Raw genomic sequence first — 8,291 nt, 5'->3', positions numbered from 1 at the left:
TGCTTATCAGTGAGTACATACCATGTGCGTTCTTTTGTGACTGGGTTACCTCACTCAGGATGATAGCTTCTAGTTCCATCCCTTTGCCTAGGAATTTTATAAAGCCATTGTTTCTAATAGCTGAGTAGTACTCCATTGTGTAGATGTATCACATTTTTTTTGTATGAGGTCCCTTTTGTCTATTCTTGATCTTAGAGCATAAGCCATTGGTTTTCTGCTCAGGAAATTTTCCCCTGTGTTTATGTGTTCTAAGTTCTTCCTCACTTTCTTTTCTAACAGTTTCAGTGTATCTATGTTTTAAGCTGATAGAATTTCAGTTTTATGCAAAGACACCAGTCCTTTACTTCATTCATTTCCTGTTGCTAAGGTCAGAATTTAAATCTTTTTGCAATGTGTACACATTAACACATTTTCATAGTTACAATTGTATTCTATTTTTTTAAAGTATGTGCTGAGCTTATGCATGATCTGTTAGTCACCATTGAACTATCTTATTGTCTGTATTTAGACCAATATTTGTCTTTTCAGTGGGGTTTATATTTTTGTAAATTGCTATATTGCTCTTTAGAAAGCTTGTGTTTTAAGCTGGAGAATCCTTTTCACTTGCAAGACACATTCAGTGGTATTAAACTTGTTTGGTTTTTGTTTATTTATGAATTCTTTATCTTTTTAAGTTTGTGTATGTAATGTGAATGTGCATCTGTGTGTGCATGTGTTATGAATTTGTGTGATGTGTGTGATATATGTGTTTGTAAGTAACTGTGTCTGAGTGAGTGTGAGTGAGAGAGTATTGTGTGTGCATGTATGTGAGAGAGTGTGTATGTTTGTGTGTGCATGTGTGTATGCACATATGTGTGTGTTTGTGTGTGCATGTTTCTATGCAGGTACACTTACCAGTGCAGCAGCATGTGAGGACTAGCGTTTAATGTTGATGTCTCCCTTGATCATTCTCTATGCAATTTTTTGAGACTAGGTCTTTTCCTAAAGCTGAGTTTGTCACTTTGAACAAATTAGAAGTCTAGCAAACCCAGGTATCTGTCTGTCTTGCCATCTCACACTAGCCATAAGCATACAGATGCAGGAGGACTGGCTTCTACAGGAAAACGGGGCATCTGAACTCAGTTCCGTGTGTGTATGCAAGGCACTTGTAACCCAGTAAAGTTACTTGTCTCCCCGGCCTGTCTTCTAATTTCTAATAAACAATTCTCTTCCCAGAGAGATGTGGGAGGAAGAAGAAGGAGGAGATCGAAGAGCATAGGGAAGGAACGTAACTGGGGGAGGGAGGAGACTTTTAATGCTTTAATTAAATCATCCCACTCCATGGCTTGAAACATCTGCTAAGAAAATCACAATAAGCCTTTCTGAATTTTCTTATAAGCATTGTCTGCTGCCACTCCCCAAAAAGTCTTTATCTTTACCATTTGATGCTTTAATCCTAATATATATGTGTTTAGATGTCTCTAGGTATACTGTACTTAGGCTACTATCAAGGCTACTAAAATTCTGACACATTATAAAAGCTTATAATTAAAACATACATTCTTTATAGAGCAACAAGTAATATAGAGAAAAATACAAATAATGTTATTAAAAAATGCTTACATGTTTCAAAATTTCTCTTACTATTATTAAAATGCATTAAAAAACAAGAATCTGAATAAATTTACTTGGTCATATTCAATTTATTTTACATATTTCAATTTCCTTGTCCCTTTTCTTGACTTCTGATCAAATTCTATAAAAATGGGGGCATGGTGGTGTTAATATTCATTCTTTGGTAAATTCATACATGCATAAAATGATAGTATCTACACCCACCTCCTAATCAGTTCTTGACAAATGCCTCAACCCCATAATCTCTCTTTCAGCTTGATGTCAATTTCTACCTCTCTCCCTCCTTTTCCTTTTCTCTGTCCTCTTCCTCTTCCTCATGCTCCTCCTCTACAATTTTTTCCCAGTGAATTTCTTAGTGTTATCCATACGTAGGTTGTTATATCCATATGAATGATGCATAGGCAACCCACCATGGATCACATTACTGAAGAAAACTATCTCTCCCTCTTCCCTATGCCAACAATTGACACTAGGTCCTCAAATAGGAGTGGGGAATCATGACCCCTTCTGTATCTCTGATGGAATGTCTACTGTCCTAATCCTGGGCAGGTCATATGTCAGCAGCCACAGTTGTTATGAGTTGATGCTTGCAATGGCATTGCCCTATCCAGAAGACTTCATTTCAGAGCAATATGACTGAATTTTTAGCAATTTGAGAATGTAGTAGCTTTTTACTGAAATGATTTCTATATAAATACGGTAAAAGACTCAGTGCATATGTTTTAAAATAATATAAAATCCATTAGTATAGTGTTGTAGGAAAACCAAAATGTATTTTCCTCTGGATCACATTACTTTGAGAGGCATTTTGTCAGAATATGTAATGAAACTGTAAGTAGGCCAGGGATATGACTTGGTAAATGTCTTGCCATGTATATGTGAGGTCCTGAGTTTAGATCATCAAACCCACATAAAGCCAGATGTAGTTTTAAACATGTATAAGTCCAGTTCTTAAGCTTAATGAAAGGTAGAGACAGGAGGACCCTTACAAGCTTGTAGATCAGTCAATCTAATGTTTTCAGTGACAAGCAATAAGAGATCCTTTCTCAAATAAGAAGGAATGAGAAGACAACCACCCAAGGTTGCCACTGCCCTACATATTTCTGTCATAGTCTGTGAGTGTGTGTACATGCACTCAAATATACAGATACACACACATACACACACATACATGCATGTACATCTCCTTTTAAAAACAAGCATTTATTGGCTCTTACAGTTAAACATTTGGTTCACAGATTATTATGATGCTTGTAGAGATGGGAATGGAACCTTCAGGATGTAGTACCATAGTAATGGAAGAAAGTCATTAGATGCAGGACTTATACCTATTTCATGTTCTAATTGGTGTAATCTGCTTTCTCATCAGCCACAATGTGACAGGTACCATCATGCTGTGCCATAGTACTTTCCCCACTTTAAAAAACTGAGAGTTCAGAAAACTTTGAGCCAAAATATATCCATCATCTTTAAGGTGCTTCTGTTATATATGTTGCTTCAGATATAAAAAGTAACTAAAAAAAGTGTTTTATTTTTACAAAAGGGAACATGTATACCCCTTTGTTATTAAATACAAACTATAACATTGCAGAGCCTTTCATCATTCTTAACTCACAACAACGATGTAGGGGCTACTCATACTGTTAGAATCAGGTAAGTGGGGAAGAGGCAGCAACTGCATAGTACAACATAGATCGTCATCTCTGACTTATGTCTTTTATGTTAACATTAACAATCAAACCAGAATAAAAATGTCAAGTGTAAACTAATAATTTGGACATATGACATTGAACATAATTATCGCAACCCCATTATAAGGCATTGGGAACACTTAGAAAGAAGACATTTAATTGGGTAATAGAATCTGAAGGAAATATCCCACTCTAGCTCTTAGAGGAAAGTCAGATGTTTGAGTGGATGTATCTGACATAGTAAATCCTCCACACAAAGAGTGGGCACAGGGTCCCCTCATCTTATCTTCTTAGAGTATCAAGGTTTGCTTGTGTCATGTGTCTCTTTAAAAGAAGCAATATTACCAACCATATATCTATGAGGTTTGAAAGAGAAAAGACAGAGGGAGGAGTTTTAGAGAAGAATGACAAAGTTAATTAGAATTGAGCATTTTCTAGAGATGAAGACAGTGGAGGCAGACTTAAGGAGAATACCAGGAAGAAAAGAAATGACTGGTCTTGACAGAGCTTTCTCCTCACTGTATATGTCAATGCATGTTCCCTCTGTGCGTGGGAGGATATGGTAAAAGATTTATGTCATGTCATCCAGCATGTACAAGGTTATATGCAATAGAAACATGCCACACTCTGTTCATATCTGAAGCATACTAGAGGAAAGTTTAATCTGTGGCTTTGAGTTTTGCAATGTGACTTTAATCCACAGACAGGCACTGGAGTGTCAGATGGCCACTCTTATTTCCAGACAGTGAATTTAATCCTATTTATTTATTTTCGGTACTCTAACCTTTAGGGCTCCATCAAGATTAAAACCAGTTCTAAAATCCTGCTGAAGTGGCTGAGATTGCTAACCCCTGCATCTTTGCTTAAATAGCTTCAGTTCCCAACATATATTCTTAGATTTCCACATCTTGATATTTTCTACTGCCCAGAGACAGTCAGACGGAGCATGAGCCTTATGCAACAATTGTTTCTAAACTATCACAGGTCAGGTTTCTGAGTCCCGACTCCTTGAGTTTTATCTCTCTAGTCCCAAAGACTTCTCCCTGGTTATGAATCCAGTTTTTGGATGGTATAATAGCAAAGCACCAGGAACTTCCTTGGACAAAGGTTGTCTAATTTACCAATTAGTGACAGAGCCTATCTTATGTGAACCTAATAACTCAGTGGAAGAGACTAGTCTCCTATCTGGACTCTGATTGATCTATGGTTAGATATTCCCCATTATTGAGGCCAGCCCATGTAATATATGCCCTTGTTTCTCCTTGAGAAGTCTAATTCTATGCTGTTAGAGCTTCCCAAGACTCCAATTACCCAAGTATTGGCAAGCCTTATTTGATTCTGAAAAATCTACACATTTATAATTAATAATGACACGGAAGGTAACACTATAAATAGAGGCAATCTCACAAAAATAAAAAAGAATCAGGAATTTAATTGATAACTGCAGAATCACCTATTGATGGGAGAATGGAGAAGCAATCTCCAAATTATCTCTATGTGATACTTTTTAATAATAAAATTTTTTAATTCACACAGATTGTGAGAAATATAAATGAATATATGTCCTTTCTATCAAAGGGTTAAATGAGACAAAGAAAGTTCCACCATTAAGGGGTCATCTGACAAAAATCTCTTGTGTTGGCAATTTTTTATTGGTTATTTTATTTATTTATATTTCAACTGTTATCTACCTTCTATGTTTCCCCCTCACAAGGCCCCATCCCTTCCTCCCTCCCTCCTGCCTTTATGAAGGTACTCTTCCACCCACCCACTCCTGCCTTAGTGGCTTAGAATCACCCTAACCTGGGATATCCAGCCTTCATAGGACCAAGGGGCTCCCCATCAGTGATGCCAGATAAGACAATCCTCTGCTACATATTGAGCTGGGGCCATGGTTACCACTGTGTACACTTTGTTTGGTGGTTTATTCCCTGGAAGCATTGGGGGATCTGGTTAGTAATTATTGATTTTACTATGAGGTTGCAAACCCCTTTAGCTCATACAGTCCTTGCCTAAACTTCCTCATAGGGGTCCTCATGCTCAGTCCAATGTTTGACTGTGTATATCTGCATCTGTATTGGTCAAGCTCTAGCACAGCCTTTCAAGGGACAAATATACTGGGCTCCTGTCAGTAAGCAGTTCTTAGCATCAGCAATTCTGTCTGGGTTTGCTGTCAGCAGATGGGATCTAAGTAGGGCAATCTGTGGAGGACCTTTCCTTCATTTTCCTCTCCATTCTTTATCTCTGCAGTTCCTTTTGCAAGGATATTTTGCAAGTGGTATTGTGGGTATTCTGAGATTCTTTTTGGCTAAGATCCACTTATCAGTGAGTACATACCCTGTGCATTCTTTTGTGACTGGGTTAACTCACTCAGGATGATATTATGAAAGGAAGAATGACAATAAAACTGAAAACAGTGTTGGTGCCATGCGAGTATGAAGTGTGAACACTCACTACACAGTGCATACTTGCTGGAACTATCCCAGGGTAAAACAAAGAACCACATAGACTTAGAACAAGTGGTTTAATGTTAATAGCTTAATTTAAGAGCAATGATCTATGACTGAAGTAATATAATGGCACTGGATGATCTTTCATCATGTACTCAATGTCCATCCTGTTACTCTTTCAATATCAATAAAACAGTAAGACGAGATGTTAAGGGGAAAGGAAATAATGAAATCTTCACTGTAGTCAAACTGATCCACAAGCCTTCTGGAGCCAGATTTCTAAAATTAATTTGGATCTTTGGGTGTCCTTAAGTTAAGTCTCAAGAGATCAAAAACTCAGGTGACAGCAGATGCTGGCAAGGATGTGACAAAATACAAATACTCCATTGTTGATGGGATTGCAAGCTGGTACTGATTTTCACTCTGAAAATCAGTCTGTTGGTTCCTCAGATAACTGGAAATGGTGCTACCTGAGGACCCAACTATACCACTACTGGGCATATACCCAAAAGATGTTCCAACATATAACAAGTATATATGTCCACTATGTTCATAGAAGCCTTATTTATATTAGCCAGAAGCTGGAAAGAATTTAGATGCTCTTCAACAGAAGACTAGATACAGAAAATGTGGTAATTTGCATAATGGAGTACTACTCAGCTATTAAACACAATGAGTTCATAAAATTCTTAGGCAAATGGATGGACCTACAAAATATTATCCTGACTGTGGTAACCCAGACACAAAAAAAGCCACACATGGTATGCATTCACTGATAAATGGATATTGGCCCAAAAGCAAGGAATACTCAAGATACAAATCACAGACCATATGAATGAAGTTCAAAAAAGAAGGAAGACCACAATGTGGGTACTTCAGTCCTTCTTAGAACAGGGAACAAAATATTCACAGGAGTAAATACAGGGACAAAGAGTTATGCAGAGACTTAAGAAAAGCCCATTCAGAGATTGCCCCACCTGTGGATTCATCCGATAGGCAACCACCAAACTGAGTCACAGTTGCTGCCAAGAAGTGCTTGCTGACAGGACCCTGATATGGAAGTTTCCTGAGAGTCTTTGCCAGAGCCATACTGATACAGATCAAGATGCTTGTAGCCGACTATCAGACTGAGCACGGATACCCCAAATGAACAAGTTAGAGAAAGAACTAAAGTAGCTAAAATGGTTTGCAATCCAACAGTAAGAACAACAATATCAACTAACCAGAAACCCCAGAGCTCCCAGGGACTAAACCACCAACCAAAGCATGCACATTGGTGGACCCATGGCTTCAGCAGCATATGTAGCAGAGGAAGGTATTGTCTGGCATCATTGAAGAAGAAGCCCTTGGTCCTGTGAAGGCTGTGTAGGAGAATGCAAGGTTGTTGAGGTGGGAGTGGCTGGATGGGAGGGGAAACATCCTCACAGAAGCAGGGGAAAGGTGGAGGGGAGAAGGGGGTAACCAAGGAGGGGAATAACATTTGAAATATAAATACATTAACTATTCAATAAATAAAAGAAAATCTTTCAGTGACATTTTGGTTTACTTTTTGAAAAGTTTTACATTTGGGAATGCCAAGGCACATAGGTGGACAGGATGACTCGGAGAGGGACCATATTTATGGAAACAAGTGAAGAGGAGAGGACATTTGAAATGTAAATACAGAGAATATCACATAAAATAAATATATAGAAAAAGAAATATTGTAAAGATGGTTGAGGACAGAGATGCCTATACCTACTTTTCTCAGTTAAGATCTTGGGCATTGCAAGACATGTGTCAGGAGTAATGGACCAGAGCTGATACATTATTAATTAATGACAGTATTGATTTACTTACAGGTTTTACCTCAGATCCCTTCTCTGCTTGCAGGATCTCATCCAAGGTAGATGACACATTTGTCTCCTTGGCCCCCTCTTGGTTGTGTGATTTCTCAGATGTGGGGATGAGCTTGAGAGTTTTGAAAATTGCACTCTACAGACTTACCTTCAGATGGAAGTTGTGCAAAGAGTCTCTCAAAATAATGAGTTTATGTATTCTGGCTAGAAAATACATAATTCACTTCAAATCACTCCAAAAGGTGATACTATAAGACTGGACTGTGATCCATGTCATTTGTCTGAAATCTTAGTTTTCATGATCTCCACAGCAAAGTCTGTCCTTTTCTATGCACTACTCTGTGAGTAATTATGAAAAGCCCACACTCACAGAATGATATACTTTCCTAAAAATAGAGTGTTTTCATAAATCTTAGACATTTTTCCTGCCTTTGTTTAATATTAACATCAATTTATTTTAAAATTAAAATTAATCATTAATATATTTAATGATTAACTATACAACACTCATAGAATATGTTATATAGTTATATATTTTATACACTGATATTACACAATATAACCTCACTTTCCTGGACACAGTATTTGGTATTTGGAACTCTTTATCTTGTGATATATTTGCTATTGCAGAATCTTTAATTTTCTGGTTTAATTTTAGGACTTCATTTTCTCATATTGTAAAATACTTCAGGTTCATT

Source organism: Micromys minutus (assembly GCF_963924665.1).
Source record: "Micromys minutus genome assembly, chromosome: 12".
Taxonomy (NCBI): Eukaryota; Metazoa; Chordata; class Mammalia; order Rodentia; family Muridae; genus Micromys; species Micromys minutus.
The sequence above is the reverse complement of the archived record's forward strand: the minus strand, read 5'-3'. Positions refer to the sequence as shown.